Source organism: Galleria mellonella, unplaced genomic scaffold (assembly GCF_026898425.1).
Source record: "Galleria mellonella isolate WM207_F2 unplaced genomic scaffold, CSIRO_AGI_GalMel_v1 utg300, whole genome shotgun sequence".
NCBI classification, from domain to species: Eukaryota; Metazoa; Arthropoda; class Insecta; order Lepidoptera; family Pyralidae; genus Galleria; species Galleria mellonella.
The window spans coordinates 584038-602539 of NW_026442068.1; the positions used below are offsets into that span (position 1 = coordinate 584038).

At 32.3% G+C, this 18502-nt stretch overlaps 1 protein-coding gene across 1 annotated transcript in view; it reads left to right on the forward strand.

Annotated features, from left to right (window-relative positions):
- Positions 1-18502, forward strand: part of LOC113523461 (SH3 and multiple ankyrin repeat domains protein 3) — a 297001-nt gene that overhangs the window by 47664 nt on the left and 230835 nt on the right. Inside the window, exon 2 of the mRNA XM_052895642.1 lies at positions 5902-5946. The gene's annotated coding sequence lies outside the window, so the exon portion shown is untranslated. The remainder of the gene's footprint in view (positions 1-5901; positions 5947-18502) is intronic.

Below are 18502 nucleotides of genomic sequence, written 5' to 3' on the forward strand. Positions count from 1 at the left end.
TGGAGCACAATATTGTTACCGTATATATTTCAATGCTAATAAATATTGAACGGAAACATTCAACAGTATTTATATAACAGAGTGACCTTTGCCTTTAGTTAGATACACTTTCTTGTCAATAATTGTTATGCGGTCGTACTGAGAAATTAGTTGTGACCGATTTTAAAGAGGCAGAAATGTCCGCCTTTTCTTTAATATTTTATATACAATATTAGCTGTATTTTGCAACTTCACTCATGGCGGTTTTTGCTATAAAAAGGATCTTAATAGTTTAGTGTGAAAAATGTCCAATAGATGGCGTTATATTATTTACTACGCGTAATTGGAATATTCCTTTTTATTAATAACCCTTTTGTAAGCGATATTTCCGTTAATTTTACCAACACTGTAGGTAGTAATAATATATAAAGTTATTTTATTTCCTAATATGAGGTAACTCGCCAACCTCTTGCCTACTGACTTGTACCGTGTAGTACAAAAGGATTACCAGCAATGATGTCCTTAAAGTTTTACACAATACATACTGCTTTAGATTTGTGTCCAATTTGCATTGTAAACGCGAACAAACCCACGCGACATAATAATAGTAATATGAGCTGACTAGCCTTGTGCCTAAAATATTAGGTTTTCGTAAGCTCCTGGCTTAAGGTGTATGACGTATGTCATAAACGAATGCACATTTTAGATATCCAGGTTTTTTCTCATCCAAAATAAGTGCTTCAGATTTTTTAAATTTATCACCTATATAATTACTTTAACACAAAAATAAAAATAAAAGCTTAAAGTTAGAAACTATAACGGCATAATTTTCCAAAGTTTATTTAATAATGAATTATCGTACTACCGATAATAGTCCACTATTAGAAACGGATCTTTTAATGTAGGATGAGTTTTTAGGTATTTAAGTAAAATAAAAAACTCCTTGATACCTTAGAATGTTCTTGTTTAGCACTGGTATATTTATTATATTTGTTCTTTTAATACCCTATTATGACGTGAAAATGAGAGAGTGAATCGCATCTATTATTAATAAGCTTATTAGCTGGCACTAATATGGTTTGGTTTTATTTTACTACTACAATGAGTGATAGTACTAAATTATAATATATAATATTATAATATAATATTTACATTATCAATAAAGGTTAGCTCTAAATCCGATGAAACATAATACCTTTACAATAATTATTTTAGAAAGTCGCTTTACGCTTTACACTTATACCACAGCCGACATTTTCATGGCACTTAATAAAATATACTAATACCATTAATGATTGGCTAATAACAACCGGAAAGAATGGCTTATTGTGACACGGGCGTATAATTTACTTCAGCCCCCGTAAACTTGGAACCCTGTAATTGTATATCCAGATTCAATATGATAACAGATTATAGGGGGGCAACTTGTATTGTCCAGACATAATGGTCTCGCTTATGTAAATTGATCAGGTTTTATAGCTATGCTCTACATTCTAGATCGAATTGCAATACTAAAATTCTCGGCTATCTGGTTTTTACTGTTTGTACAACAATGCTTATTCCAATATCGATCGATAATCTTGATCAACACTATTCTTAGATATATCAATTATTATTATATTTGTAGCACGTAGATGTAAGGTGTGTATATAATAGATAGATTATATTTTTTACATATTTGTGTGCAAATATATTATATATATATATATATATATATATATATATATATATATATATATATATATATATATATGCGACTACACCCACGCAGGGGTTAAAAAAAAATTATTATCACGTATGTATTCGAAAATTTTGTTAACTCATACGAAGCCGGGCCGGATAGCTAGTATATTATAAAAGTTTTCCTCCTACATAAATAATTATGTTGCTTCCACTCGTGTCTTCAGTTAGTTATTCTAGTTCGAGGGAACGGAAATATATTCCCAATAAGACGATTACGTCAGTCTTTCTATCCACGTTTATCTGAAAAACGTCACTCCATCTTGACAGTTTGATGTAAAAAGAAAAAAACACAAAGGTAACTTACTTTCGTGTTTATTTTTTTATTTTTGATTTTATTTGTTTATGGAAAACAGCTAGAACAATACATAATTACACACATAAATAGTAATTTGACAGCCACTGTAGTGCACAAATGTAATACAAGTGATGGAAATACAAAATTAAACAATACTAAATTAAACAAATTAAACAATACAATACTAAATTAAACAAATTAAACAATACTATTGAAAACTACAGCAACATTGTCAATAATAATGCTCAGATGTTAACAAAGCCATCCATTTTTTGAGTTGAGTTAGTTATTTCCAAAACTATCATTTATCCTGTTAATATTATAAATGCGAAAGTTTGTAAGGATGGATGTATGTATGTAAGGATGGATGTATGAATGTTTTTTTTACAATACAGGGGGCAAACGAGCATGCGGCTCACCTAGTGGTAAGTGACTACCGCCGCCCATGATCACCCACAACACTAATGGCATTGCAGGTGCGCTGCCGGCCTTTTGAAAAGGAATATGCTCTTTTCTTGAAGGTTATGTTGTCGTATCGGTTCGGAAATACTGCTGCTGAAAGTTGATTCCAAAGAGTGGTTGTGCGTGGAAGAAAGTGCCTTGAAAAACGCCCGGTGGAGGATCGCCACTCGTCCAGATGATTGGGATGAAATTTTAGTGAAACGTAAGGATGGATGTTTGTTACTTTTGCTTTAAATATTACAAATGCTAAAATTTGTAAGGATTTTTTTATGTGAGTGGACGACAAACATTCGGTTCACTTGATGGTAAGTGATCACCGCAGCCCATAGACACTAACGATACCAGGGGTGTCGCCAATGCGATGGATATTACTTTATCACGCAAAAACTATTGAAAGGATTTAAATGAAATGCGATACGCGGGTAAGTGTACTTTTTTTAATGGATGATAATAGAGTGGCAACCCCGCCTGCGCTTACGGTATACACTGGCGGGGCACCAGTGAGAGATGATAAGTGGGTAATGAAAAAGCAGTTCAGTTAGCCCATTGTGATGAATACATCTGGAATTCAGTACGATGGTTGTCAGGGGGAACCGTGTGGAAGTCAGCCTGACAGGGTATATTGCTAGCAATGGGTCTGGCAGTCCGCATTTCTAATAATCGTTTCCCGCCCGCGTGAGTGACACAAACAAAGTCACAGGATACATCTAGTTACCAATATCTTTAAATACTATAAAGTCGATATATGCATCTATTATTGTCTGTATTCACTGTGTATTTGAGATACACATACCGGATTTTGATTTGTGTACACAATACACAATTAAAGTTTTGTATATATACCATTAACAATGGGGTTACTCTTCAAACAAATTCCAATAGATCAACATTGGAATCGAAATGTTTCACACTCTCGAATTATATTCGCGACATAATGGTTCCATACTGTTCTGATAGATGCATAGTAGCGCAACTTGCCAATGTAAACTATTACAAACCAATTCCAATTCTAACGTAATTCCTAAACGTTATTTTACGAGTGCAGTACAAAATTGTCATTGGCAATAGATTGGATTGATATCGATGTTAAATTCGAGAGGTTACAGGTTTTTAAATGGAAATATAGCCTATATACTGATACTATACTAATATGAAATTGACTTGGACTGAAAAAAAAAATTTTGAAATTACAAGAAGTAAAAATTATACAATATGCTGACCACTATAGATAGATACTCTTTATTGTTTCCTCCAAAAGATTACAATAGTAAACTTATTATAAATATAAACAATTACAAGAAGTAATCACAATGAGAAAATAATAGGCGGCCTTATCGCTAAAAGCGATCGCTTCCAGGCAACCCTTGGATGGAGAGGAGTAATTATAAACAGTTTGATCGGAGGCACAATGAAATTCTATTATTTCTTAATATATGATACATGTAATAATATAAAATGTATATCCCTTCTCATTATAATGCATAATGATATAATCAACATATATATTGCTTTACTAATAATCATTAAAAATAGAGTGAGAAATAGTGTGATTAGAGAGTGAAAAGAGAGGCGAGAGAGAAGTGTGAGTTGAAAGATCGTAAAGAGAATGCTGCATTGGTTTGGCCACTTGGAGAAGATGAATTAAAGAAGAAGTCTGAAAAAGTTCTACGAGTATAAGATATGTATAAATCAACGAATGAACGGAGATGTTGGGAGGGGTCGCCATAGTCGGACGTAAATTGACCAAATAGACGACATGCTGAAGAAGGGCCAAATTAAAAGTATTCGAGCGTGTATGAATAGATTAATGAATACGGAGGAACCGAAAGAGGTTTGAATCGGAGCATTTTGCGTTCCATTGTTTCAGCCTATTCCAATGGAAGAGAGACGTGACAGATATGTATGTATGTAATAATCCAAACATCTTCTAAGGTACCAGTCGTGAGTAATATAAATGAGTACACCGGGAAACGAGCTACCCATATGCGTAAAAGCGGCAGTAAATGTTGAACGGGTTGAATGTTCCCAGGGGACGAATGGGAGTGGTTATACCACAATAAACTCAATTGTTGAAACTTCAGGGACCCGCAGTGAATTGCAGGACTGCTGCAGTGCTCCGGGCTATTTGTCTACAATTCTAAATAATATATATGCTGGGGTGTAGCATTATATATATATATATCTATAAATTTGAATATAGCATTGCATATATCAATACTAGCTCTTCTAGCAACTTGATTTGCGTGGATTTTGAATCAATAAAACAGATCACTTATAGATAATATATAAAGATAAAATATAGGTCAGATTTTAAGTTAGATCTTCAGGAATGTAATTGTGAAAAATGACATCCAATTTGGTGTAGTAGTTTTTAGTGATATTGCCACAAAGAGCCAGATATACATAATCTAAAAAATATTGTTTTTGCTGCTATTACTAATATAAAGTAATACTACTAACATTTTTTAAAATGTTTCCCATAAATATGGACAAATTTCCATTAAAATTTAATTATTGTATACAAAATTTAACTGTTTGTTCATATTAATCCCCGAAACCGGCTCAACAGATTTTAATGAAATTTTGTAAATGTAAATTGTTTGTACGAACTAGAGAGATTTATCGAAAGAGAAAAGTTTTATCATCCCCATAGAAACTTGATGGGATACTCGAGAGAATTTGGTTAACATGATACAGATCTTTGTTTTAGTATTAGAAATGTAAAAGTACCTTTGTTTATTATCAATTGGTGCTTTATCTTTTAATTCTTATCTTTAAATTTCATAAAACTATAGAGTACTTATCATACCGTGTGCTTTAGGCTTAGAATGCCCCCCCTCCCCCACTTACTTTCTCGTGGGTGTCGTAAGAGGCGCCTAATGGTACTTAGTAATCAAGGGATGAGCAGCAACATCCCTCTTAAAACATCACGAAAGCTTAACTGAGGTTGCCAATACGCCTGCCAACCGTGGCACCTACTGACTAAGCCTTATAATAGGAAGAGGCCTATGTTCAATAGTGGACAGTTAATGACCAGCATGATGATGATAGAATACTTATAAACTTATAGTATGTAGGTTGGAAATATTGGATTAAATTTAATACCGTATAAAAATTATATGCACCGTCATAGAAATCTCCCCATAAACAAAATTCATAAAGTTGAACGGAGTCTTTCACACAAACGGTTGGTTATGTGGCAATAAACAGTGGTGTTGTTGAAACCTTATCGATCCCGAGGGGCTCAACAGGCAATGCAGCTCATGTTTAGGAGGTGAAAATGAATTTTCGACTTATAAAAGACGAGGTTTCATACTGATCTGACTAAATAACAGGAACTTATTAATATTACTATGTTCGACATTTCTTTCTGTGGATACATGTTTGAATAAAAAATTAATAAACCTTATTTCTCTTTACAGAGTCGTGTTGTTGTGGAGCAAGGGACTGGAGTGAGGCGTGTTAAGGTCTGTAAATGAATTGTTAATTTTTTTACACTGTTTTTCTCTCCCTTGTGGGTTGGAGCTTCTGAATACCAGCTTGGCGTTCTTGATCCTGTTCAAAGACGAGCTGAGAGAATATTTGATTATCCCAAGCTCACAGGCGGTATTGAGCCTTTAAGGTCCTAAGGCAAGACTTTGCTTTCCTATTAGTGTTCTACCGTTTGTATAACGGATTGTGTTCTGAGGAATTATTTGAAATGATGCCCACAGTCACCTTTTATCATCACACTGCTCGCCATCGACAAGAAATTCGTCCTCACACGCTTGAATCTAAATGCTCGCGTACATTGCGGTTTCAAAGGAATTATCTCCACGAACACTCTAGCTGTGGAATGAGCTCTCTGCCGAGATTTTTCTAAAGATTACAGTATAGGCTTTTTCAAAAAGAGTATATTAAAGTTTCTTCAGCATCAAAAACGCGCATGTGACATCCCTAGTGTTGCAGGCGTCCATATGCTACAGTAAACATTTACCATCAGACTGGCTACATGGTTATTTGCGCCCTTCGTGGTGTAAAAAATAGGATCTAACAACCCTATTGCTGGCAAGATCGACCTTTATGCAGTCCCCACTGGAAAACATAGTACTTAATTCATGAGTTCGTGATTGTCCATTGTGATGGGCCAAGTGACCTGTTTTTATCACTCCCTGATGTCCTACCATTGTACACCGATAGCGTTGTTGCGGCTACCATTCTAATTTTATCAACAAAAATATCTCTTACAAAATTCGACTATCATCAAACGAAATACGAAAGTCGGTCGAAAAGCTTCTTGTCCAATTCCATTCATCTCACAACGTCTCTGGTGAGTAGAGTGAAGAAGTGGCAACAAAATTATTTAGTTATTAGATTAGTAAGAACTAAGTAAAGTTTATAGTTACTCTAGGGATCCATTCTTAGACACAGGGCAACGAAAACACATATCAACAGGCACGAAATGTTATTTATCAAAAGAGGAATGCGATTCTCAATGTGACTGTCACTCAATGTATTTTATATACGTTTGTATGTTATGCGGCATCTGCAGATTGATTTTAATGATTTTTTTTTTAATCTAATGTGTTTATTCTCGTGTTTGTTTTTTCTGATTTTGCGAGTGTACAACTATTGCTATAAGACATATTACTTGAGTAAATACTAGGCTATTATGTTGACTGAGGTAATAAGTTATCATTGCATCAAATTTCATCTTTATTACTCTATTATTTAATGTTTGTACTACTGAAGTGCACAAAAGTATTATATTTTTATAATAAAATTATATGTGTAAATATACATTTATATTGATTTACTTATTGATTTAACGTTAATACACCTAGATAGTATAAATGACGGGCTTAACACCATACGGCGTTCTCTACCAATCAACTGTAGACAGAATAACAGAAAATATAATTGTATAACAGAAAAAATATAATTATTTATATATATATATATATATATATATATATATATATATATATATATATATATATATATATATAAACGGTGCAACGTGATGGGGAAGGCTTATGTACTGATATAATAATAAATATACATATAATGTAATAGATAAAATTTGGATAATGTATCTAAAATCCATTAAAACAATATTCATTATATTATAAACTTTGAATAAATAAAGATTATCCCCGAAGAACGGCATTATTCAACAGTTTCATAAAGTTTTCCTTTACTGCCTTAATATAACGGCCTTCCGAACAATTTCACAGATTTATTACATTTTTTTTATAGACGCGTAATTTTTTTCTCATTCAGATTCTGTAAACTAAGTTATAATCTGCTTTTACAAGCTACATTTACATTTAGGTGGCTTCATTACAATAACTAAGTCGACTTTTATAAATTGTTTACGCATTTAAGACTTTTTATGTGACTTTTTTTATGCAACTTAGAATGGCAAACAAGCTGACGGCCCACCTGATGAAAAATGGTAACTGTCGCCTATAGACATTAGTAGTACCGTGGACATAACAGAGTATACTGTTTCGCCCACGATCCCCTCCTTGCATTGCAATTCCTGAGAACACAAGTGTTATTCGTTTGTACTCTGTAAATTCAAAATTGTATATTTTTTCTAATTTTTATTGTTGTATGATTTATTCCCGTGCTGACCCTATATTAATTTAGCAAAATTCTTATGGTAGTCATTGTAGACATAATATTCCGTATTCTAGGTATTTGAAATCACCTTTATAACTTTTTAGGATTCGTTACCAAAATGCATCATTTTTGGATAATAATTAAAAAAAAACAACAAAAATAAACCTAGTTACGAGGTTAAATTTTTATCTAAGGTTGTGTCCCAAAATAATGGGGGAAAAATAATGGAAATGTTAGATGTCCGTTTTGTATAAAAAGAGTAGTAAAGGTAATTCTATGTCTTATCTATATATGTAGCGTATGTGTTCAACTCATATCTGACTGGTTTTTTTTTTAAATAAGACAGTGAAATTTCTAGCAATTATTTAATAAATATATAAATGAAATTAAAACTAGGTTTAATTACGTTATGTGGTTGGAATTTTTTTTTATACAACTTAGAATGGCAAACAAGCTGACGGCCCACCTGATGTAAAGTGGTAACCGTCGCCTATAGACATGAGCAGTGCCACGGACATAACAGAGTATAATAGTATGCAAATAAGGAATATTTTCAAGTAAATGATTTTAAGTGTTCCACTGTACTCAAAAAGTTGTGAGATAAATAAATAAACATTATTATTATTATGATGATATTATAAAATAAACATATTAGTCTTAAGAAAAAAATAAGAATAAATATATTAAAAAAATAATATTTTTTTGTTATTTAGTTACACTTCATGTCACATGGTCCGTCTGCTAGTTTGCCATTAAAGTTGTATAAAAAAGTTTATTTATTTAAATCAAACTAGGCATATATATGGCCAATTCTTTAATAATTCAATAAATAAATGATACTAAAGAATTTAGCCATGAAATGGTAACAAGTAAATAGATCTAATTTAAGATTTATACCATAAAATCATTAAAGATCATGCTCTTTGGCAAGCTTTAACACAGCTGTACAGATTTGTATCGCGAACGGCAGACCTTACGGCTCCTTACAAGGTGTGGCATGTCTTTTTCAATACGAACAGCTATTCGAAATATTTCTTTGACTTATCAAGCGGCAGAAAATTTACACCTTATGTTTTAAATAATAATAGATACAACTGGTAATGCCTTATAATGCTGTCCGGTCGGTAAAGACTAATACATCCATACTATTATTTATTTAACTCTTTATTGCACCAAAAACATTAAAAAAAAACAATGACATATAAACAATTCAACTAAAATACAGTAGCATGGAGTACAGATCACAATATATATATAAAGGTACAAAAGGCAGTCTTATCGCTAGGGCAATCTCTTACAGGCAACCTTTGGCTAAAGGAGAACATAAAGAATTGGGTAGGTGGCACAAGAGTATTACGTCGCTTTTTCGAAGTCACTTAATTATGGCTTCTGCCCTACTAAAAAGTTCTTTTGCCCTACCATAAACTTGAGTCTAGCTACGGCCCTATGTCTTCCTCTACCAGTAAGCTGTAGTATAAAATATTTTAATTTACGCAACGGATGGCACGCGACTGTTTACGACACTAATGTTTTACTTTTTGCCTTTTACCAGCAACCAGTTTAGTTTATGAGAGACTTTATGCCATGAAGTGGACGCTATTGGCCATATCTGATGTTTGTGGTTAATCTTACCATCTTAATCGTTTTGTATCTCATGAGAATTTAATAATTTAAAATACAGTTTAAACATGTAACTTGTTCTCTAAAATAAAAACAGTGCTACCAACCATCGTGAAAAGAAATATTATCTAGTTACCTCACTATTTATTCTTATTTTAAACGCTTAGATTACGTAGATAGAAAATTTTCAAACTACAAATGTTTTGTCAAATAGAAGTAATCTTTTTTAAAATTTAATCAGCGAAACGTTAAATTAACTGACTAAATTGTCATTCATTTTAACTCACTTGGATAAGATATTACGTTAAAAATATTTGAATTTAGAATGTAGAATTGTGAGTACATTAATGAGTCCAAGAAGGGAGTAAATTCTAGCATTTGTAAAAGAAATTAATTATTACTGAAACCAATTCAGAATGAAAATATTATATTCATGACTATAATTTAAGATTGTGTTCCACAAAAAAAACAAACAACTTTAATTGTGGCGCATTCATTTATTTTGATTTAAAAACTAAACTACTGAACTAATTTTGATGAAATTTCTATGGGAGCAATCCATAAGTATGTGGCTTTAGGTAAAAAAAAAATATTTTCCAAATCTATTCATAACTGACGGAATTATGTGGTAACAAACATTGAAAAAAAATATACAGTTGAATTGAGAACCACCTATTTTTTGAAGTCGGTTAATAACAAAGAATAGTATACGAGAAGTAAATATCCAAACAAAATAGTATACCAAACCACATAGGCAACGTTATAAATGTAGAGTAATACAGCACATGCCTGGTGAGCTGTAGCAGGCTGGTTTATTTCTATCTCTTACTCAACAGTTCTCTTCAGAGGTACATACCATATTAGCCATTTATTATCCACTGTTTAACATGACCTCCCCCATAATTGGGGCATTTTTCCAGTAGTTGCCACGCTTAGCAGACGGATTAGCAACCGCATTTAGGCCTTTGATGATTTTTTTATAAATATTTTAAGGGCTTTTACCTTCTTCAGGTATATCAGTCCTATTGTACCCTGTTTTAAGAGGAACTCTGCTGCCCATTCCTCGACTATAGCTTCCCTTAGTCGCTTACGACACCCACGGGAAAGGAAGTGGTGGCCTATTCTATGCCGAGGCTTTTGATGTATTGGATATTTGGTACATATCGTCATAGTCGTAGAATACTGACGGATCTTTATATGTAATCTTTGTCAGATCCGTCAGTATTCTACGACTATGACGATATTTAATGATAAATCATTTAATATTACTATTATAAACACGTCAACATAAAGCAATTTACATTAGCTACGATAAACAAGTAAATGTATACATAGGTTGAAATATATTTCAAAGGTAAATAACCCCAAAGGTCGCAGGCAGCTGAAGGGGCTCCAATAATATGGTAATGCAAGAACAATATTGTGCCCTTAGTTATGCCAAGCGGAAAACCTATATAATATGGATCAAGTGTCGCTCGGTTTTTTCATAGACTAATGTCTTTATTATATCTGTAGAGTGAAATATATTGAAGGGAATGTTCTAAAAAACTGAATATTGTCACCAAAAAAAAATTATATATCGAACAAAAGACAAATTATTTAGAACCTCCTATATCAACTCCATATTTCTTTTTTTGTAATATGGATATTATGCCGGCCCCAAATAATAATTCGGATAAGGGTAGGAAGATGATGATGCCATTCAAGTGCTAAATTAGTATGGGAGACTTCCAATCTAAATCCAAATATTATTTTTCAACCCATATTACACGATTTTTTTTCACGAAACTTCTGTTCATATTATATAGCATGGGTAGATTTTTTAACAATTTAGATTTTACTATATCTATATATGATCCCAAAAAAATAACGGTAATAATTTGTTATTCAGTCATGTACGGGCGACATGACATCATATGATTTTTATTTTATTTTTAAGGCTTAGATTTAACAATTTCTTCTTTAATTTATTAATATTAACATTTTTAATTTATTAATTTTAAAAAATAAACATTTTGTATAAAATTGTTTATGTATAATTTGAAAAATGAAGTCAAGTATTTTAATCTGTATTAAAATATATAGATAAAGGTGCAAAAGGCGATTTTAGCGCAAAGGAAATCTCTTATAACCTTTGGTTGAAGGAGAATAGATAGAACACTGTAGGTAGTACCAGAGTTAAATATATTATTTAATGATCCAAATATAAATTTGAAAAATCAAAACATTAAGGCTGAGATCTTAAAGATCACCGGATCGCAGTTAAGGGTTTTCTGTTTGAACTGTCACAGCTTAGAAATTAATTAAATAAACACCTTTCAAAACTAAACAAACAATATAAAAATCTTTATAAACAATTTTTCCAAGTTACAGACTATGAAAAATGTAGTAAAACGCGGTACGTAACTTATGAAATTTATCGATGCCCGACTTCTTTTATCCCGCATGATCCCAGTGGATTTAACGTTAGGGACTAATCCCGCAAAAATCCCAAGATAAGTACCGGTATTGCACAATCTATAGGTGATTTTAAAAGCTATGTATATTTCTCTTATAAAGACGCTTCTTATGTAAACGTAATGAAAATCGTGCCTTCGATTTTCTGTCATATTATTAACTACTACAATTAGACGAATGTAACATTTTTTTTAACGTTTTATTTAATTTAAAATGTTAACTGAAATAAGTATATTACACTCCGCAAAGAGAAATTGTAGTTTCAGTTTCAGTTGTTGAAAATTATTATGGGATAAACACATAAAACATTTACCAGAGGGAGACTTTATACAAAAGTCGTTTGCTTGGGTACCTCTGTCCCATTCGGTTTCAACCATGAAGCAGTTGTGTTTGCATGGCTGTGTTTCGGTTTAAAGGGTGGGATATGGCGTGAATTTACAGGGTACAGAGGAATAACACCTGAGTCCTCAGGAATGGCAACGCATGGGGGTTATCATGGGCGAATCGGTATACTCTGTTATGGCCATGGTACTGCTCACGTCTATAGGCGACGGTTATCACTTTCCATCAGGTGGGCCGTCAGCTTGTTTGCCATTTTAAGTCGTATAAAAAAAAAAACACGGACAATTACGAAAACATTATGAAAAATTATTTATTTTCTTTTTTTTATTTATTTATTATTACAAAAATTACAGTTAAAAGATAACAGGTAAGTTAACATGTAATAGGCATAAAAGCATAACAAAGTTTGTTTTTTTTCTAGAATATTAGATTCAGATTTCTAGATCAGCATTATAATAGACAAGTTATAATCATACCTACTAAGAAGTAAGCTCCTAGGAAGCTGCGAAACGTGACCGGCTGCCGCTATCACGCGGCCATTTGCTAGTAATTGAGCTATCACTTCGATTGCTATCACATACAATTTAGGTATATTGCTTGACACGACATTGTAAGACTTATAAATTATTAGTCGAGCTTCTTGCCAATTCTTCTCACCTGAAATTGTTTTGCAAAATTATTTTCATACAAAAATAAACCGATTGGTTTTGGCATAGAATAGTTTGATATATAAATGTAAATTATACTGTATAAGTACTGCTATATAAGCTTGTTGCTGAATACCTTGTGGTCCCAGCATAGAATAAACTACTTGAGGAAGAAATGAACCACCCCTTTTTTTCCGTAGATATCGTTAGAGGCGACTAAGGGAAATTAATGGCCGAGGGATAGGGAGATTTCTATTTTCAACCGACTTCAAAAAAGGGGGTTCTCATTTCGAATACATTTTTCGAAAGGAAATAATATGTTATTAGAAAATTTTACAATTGATTTCAAATTAGTAAAAATTTCGCAATATTTTTTTTATGTTTGTTACTTCATAATTCCGTTAGTTCTAAACCGATTTGGATTTTTATCTGAAAGAGATTGATAATATAGAAATTTTATCACAATCAGTTCAGTAGTTTAGTTTTTAAATCTAATAAATCGTTTTGTCACAATTGAAGTCAGCTTTTTTTTTAGGACAAAATCTTTAATTAAATTATCCATCAGTTGTTTGCGTATAGCATGAATCAAGCACAAAACAATGAAAAATTATTTATTTTCTTTTTTTTATTTATTTATTATTAGTTAAACTAGTCATGGTGGATCATAATTTGGATTCAGTTTGTTTTTTTTCTAGAATATTAGATTGGATTCTAGATCAGCATTATAATAGACAAGTTATAATCTTTGAACAAAAGTCGATTGCTATCACGCGGCCATTTGCTAGTAATTGAGCTATCACTCGATTGCTATCACATACAATTTAGGTATATTCAACGACATTGTGACTTATATATTAAGTAGTTGTGTATAAATGGCTGTTTCATACAAAAATAAACCGATTGGTTTTGATAGAATAGTTTGATATATAAATGTAAATTATACTGTATAAGCGCTATATAAATGCTGAATACCTTGTGGTACAGCATAGAATAAACTACTTGATGAGAAATGAACCACCCCTTTTTTTCCGTAGATATCGTTAATGGACTAAGGGAAATTAATGGCCGAGGGGGGGAGATTTCTATTTTCATGGATCAAAAAAGGGGGTTCTCATTTCGAATACATTTTTCGAAATTAAATAATATGTTATTAGAAAATTTTACAATTGATTTCAAATTAGTAAAAATTTCGCAATATTTTTTTTTATGTTTGTTACTTCATAATTCCGTTAGTTCTAAACCGATTTGGATTTTTATCTGAAAGAGATTGATAATATAGAAATTTTATCACAATCAGTTCAGTAGTTTAGTTTTTAAATCAAATAAATCGTTTTGTCACAATTGAAGTCAGCTTTTTTTTTAGGACAAAATCTTTAATTAAATTATCCATCAGTTGTTTGCGTATAGCATGAATCAAGCACAAAACAATAAAGTTAATAGTAAACTAGTCATGGTGGATTCACTAATTTGGATTCACTGGTGGATTTACCACAGGGATACTTTGAACAAAAGTCGATTGCTTAGGTACCTCTGTCCCATTCGTGTTTCAACCGTGAAGTAGTTGTGTATACATGGCTGTGTTTCGGTTTGAAGGGTGGGATATGGCTCCCATTTTTACAAGGAATAACCCTGCTCTACTTGTAAAGTAAGGTAATTGAGTGATTTTCAACAAGTGTGACCAATTTTTGACTTTGGTAAACCCATCCAACTATGCTTTCAACTTCGAGTAACAAGTATATAAAAGGGAGCTTACAGTGGAGAGATGACCATCAGCGTCTTTCTTAAAACACCACTAAAAATCAAACTGCAGTTACCAACCTGCTTGCCAAGTGTGGCAACTATTGGAAACCCCCCTTATGGGGAAGGCTATGTTCAGCAATGAACAATTAATAGCTGATACAAAAATATACAATGTATATATATATATAATGTACAGAGGAATAACACCTGAGTCCTCAGGAATGGCAACGCATGGAGGGTATCGTGGGCGAAACAGTATACTCTGTTATGTCCATGGTACTGCTCATGTCTATAGGCAACGGTTACCACTTTCCATCAAGTTAGCCGTCAGCTTGTTTGCCATTCTAAATTGTATAAAAAAAAAAGTAAGAAAAGAAAGAGAATCGAGCGTAAGTACACCGTAAATGCTTCTATTTCTAGTTACATGTGCTTTATCTGATACCTTAACATTATTGCTAATTCGTGGGCTCATCTATGTATCCTTAGCAAAGTACGTATCCAATTACGAACAAATGTGAGGTTCCGTGTGTACCAAGGCACCGCGAACCGCAACACGCGGAAGGAGATGCGCAGATTGCCAGTTCAATTTGTACGCGCGTTATGTTCGCGGTGAACACTCGATTTACTCATCTCACGACTCCCAAGCTTTAGGTAAATCTGTTAAAATTTTATATGACTGATTTAATACTTATTTAATTGTATGATGCCCATTATTGGGGAGATTTGGTGAATAGGGAGTTAGTGGAAGCAAGTGGCTTAGGACCGTTTCTTATAGCAGTCTATGGGAGAGCCTATGTTCAGAACAGATAACGGCTGATATGATGATGATGATGATAATGATGAAAATATATGGGAAAAAATGTATATATGATCATATATTATTGTTATAGACAGGTACTCGACTTATTTAAAAAAATCAAGTATCTGTAAATAAAGTAAATTTAAAAAAAAGTCCACCTGACAATGTAATATAATGAAAATTTTACAATCTACAAGGTAAAATCGAAATTGTCAGAAGGGTTCGACCAACTGAACTAAAAAATTTCTACAAAGAACCATGGGTCGAAAAACGACATAAAATTTTGTGCCTCCCATATTAACACGGTGCGTTCAACCGTTGAGTTAGTATGTTAGACTCGAAATTTTTTGTCATTGTTCAATTTTTATTTCTAGAAATTTCTCTCCTGATATGTTCACTGTCATTGGTAGATTCTTAATTTTACATTTCAGTAATGATTAATGATGTTTAATAAAAATCTCTTATCGTTCATTTTAATACTTCATTCCTTTATTTATTAAGTCGGGCATCCCCGTATTTTAAATTACAACACTTTATTCCTTTTAAAAGACAAGCCACATTACCTGAGCCTTCGTCCGCGTGACTGGGATGTGTTCACTCGCCGAGATAAAAGTAGCCTATGTCCTTTTCCATCCCATAAAGTACGTGTATACCAAATTTTAATGATTTAGCTGTTAAAGCGCTAAGGGATAACAAACAAACTCACTTTTAAAGTTACATAATGTACATATTAGTAGGATTACTAATCTAATAATACTAAAGTATTGAATTTTAATTATTTATTTATTATTATCTTTCCAATTCTTTGCTTTTTCCAAGCCTTTGCTAACATTGTTATTAACTTATTGTTGTTACTGTATGTTTTAGTGCAATAAAGAATATATATATTAAAGTTATAGTTTATGAACAATATATTGAGCTTACTTACTTGTTAAATTATTGGTTAAAAAGTTGTAACCGACGTTTATCGGAACTTTCCGTGTGGTGAACATTTTGCATCATCAATCTTGCGTGTCTACCATATTATTAAGTATACATAGAATTATAAAGTATTACAAAGTTAATATGTAGCACTTAATCAATATTAGAGACTAGCCCGTCTCGTAAACAATGTATGCGCATGCGCACGCATCAAACTTATTTGCTAAACGTTTACAACCATTTAATTTAATATCCATGCCTTCGCTAAATGTTGTTTAATTAATCACATTTTACATAATAACATGTTTTAAACAATGTTTCTATTCTTACAAAGTAAATAATAGATATGAAAGCAAAATTGTAATATTCTAATGAAGAGATGAACTCTGTCTATAAAGTCGTGTAGGAATCTCTTTCTCTTGATGATAATATCCTGAGATGAGAGAGATACAGAGGAATAACACCTGAGTCTTCAGGAATGGCAACGCTTGGGGATACATTTGCCGAAAGAGTATACTCTTATGTCGATGGTATTGCTCTTGTCTATAGACGACGATTACCATTTTCCATCAGGTGGGCCGTCAGCTTGTCATTCTAACTTACATAAAAAAAATTACCTAGTAATGACGACAATAATGGTTCCTAAATTTGTTAGCGTAAAATATTTTATAATGTTACATATTTAAATAAACTTTAAACTTCATATTATCTACAGATACTTCATTTCAATCTGTACAATTGTATGAGATAACGTAACAAATACATTCTCACAGATATAAAGGTGTTTTAGTTTTCTCAAATTTATCCGCTTGGAAATACGAAATCCTTGTTAAATTATTCACATCTTCTTCCGGGGATTTGAAATTAATTATAGAATTGTAAGTTAACAAGTAAATCTTTGAATTCAATGTAATACAAAGGTGTAAAATTTCGAAACGTGTTTAATGTCAAAATGTCCGTGAAAGCGTATTTCAGTTTAATTAATTTCTTCTCAAACAAGATTCTAAACGTGTTATTAAATTTCCCCGCCCTTTTATAATAAATATACCTATCTATAAATTACACTTATAAGTCTTTTTGCCACCGTTTTTGAAACTGTTTTTTTTTTTTGGAGCAGAAACGTAAAGGCTGACCTTTTAGAAAGTGGTAACCGTCGCCTATAGGCATGAAATATAATATGAGAGGAAAGGGATTGCTAGCAATGGAGTTTAGCAGTCTCATTGCTAGCAATATGCCCTATATTTCAGAAGTAGAAGAAAAATAAATTAGATCACATCTAGATGTCGTTTCAAAATGTACACAGTTAGATCTTCAAGAACACAACTGTGATAACCGCATTTTGTGGAGTAGTTTTTACGTAACGCCGAAATAAATATACATAAAAAGCGACAAACAATCTAATTTCTAAAAAAATATGTTTTGGCTTCTACTGCTCCTATAAAAACCCCTTACATAAATTTTCCTCAAATTTCTTCCATGTACAAACATTGCTCAATTTCAATTTTATTATATTAGTAAGATGGTAAATATTAGTCATCGATCGGCAATCCATCTCAAAGGTTTTTTTTTTTTTTATGTATAGGGAATTTAGAAATTCTTTACACTAGTGAGCGTTACTCTTATACGACTATGTAATAATATTACTAAATAATAATAACCTTCTACACAATTTATATAATAAATCAAAAGGAGCAACAAAACGTAATTTCATTCAATTACGTTAACCGAAACGTAAATAGCGCACGTTGAGTTAAAACCGCCATAAACAAACAACGTACCGTTATTTTCAACAGTTATTGACCAAGTGCAGTCGAATTGTAACCAGTTATTAAATACAATCACAAATGGAGGTGTGCACGTTACACAACTAGTTATCACGTTGTTACTGTG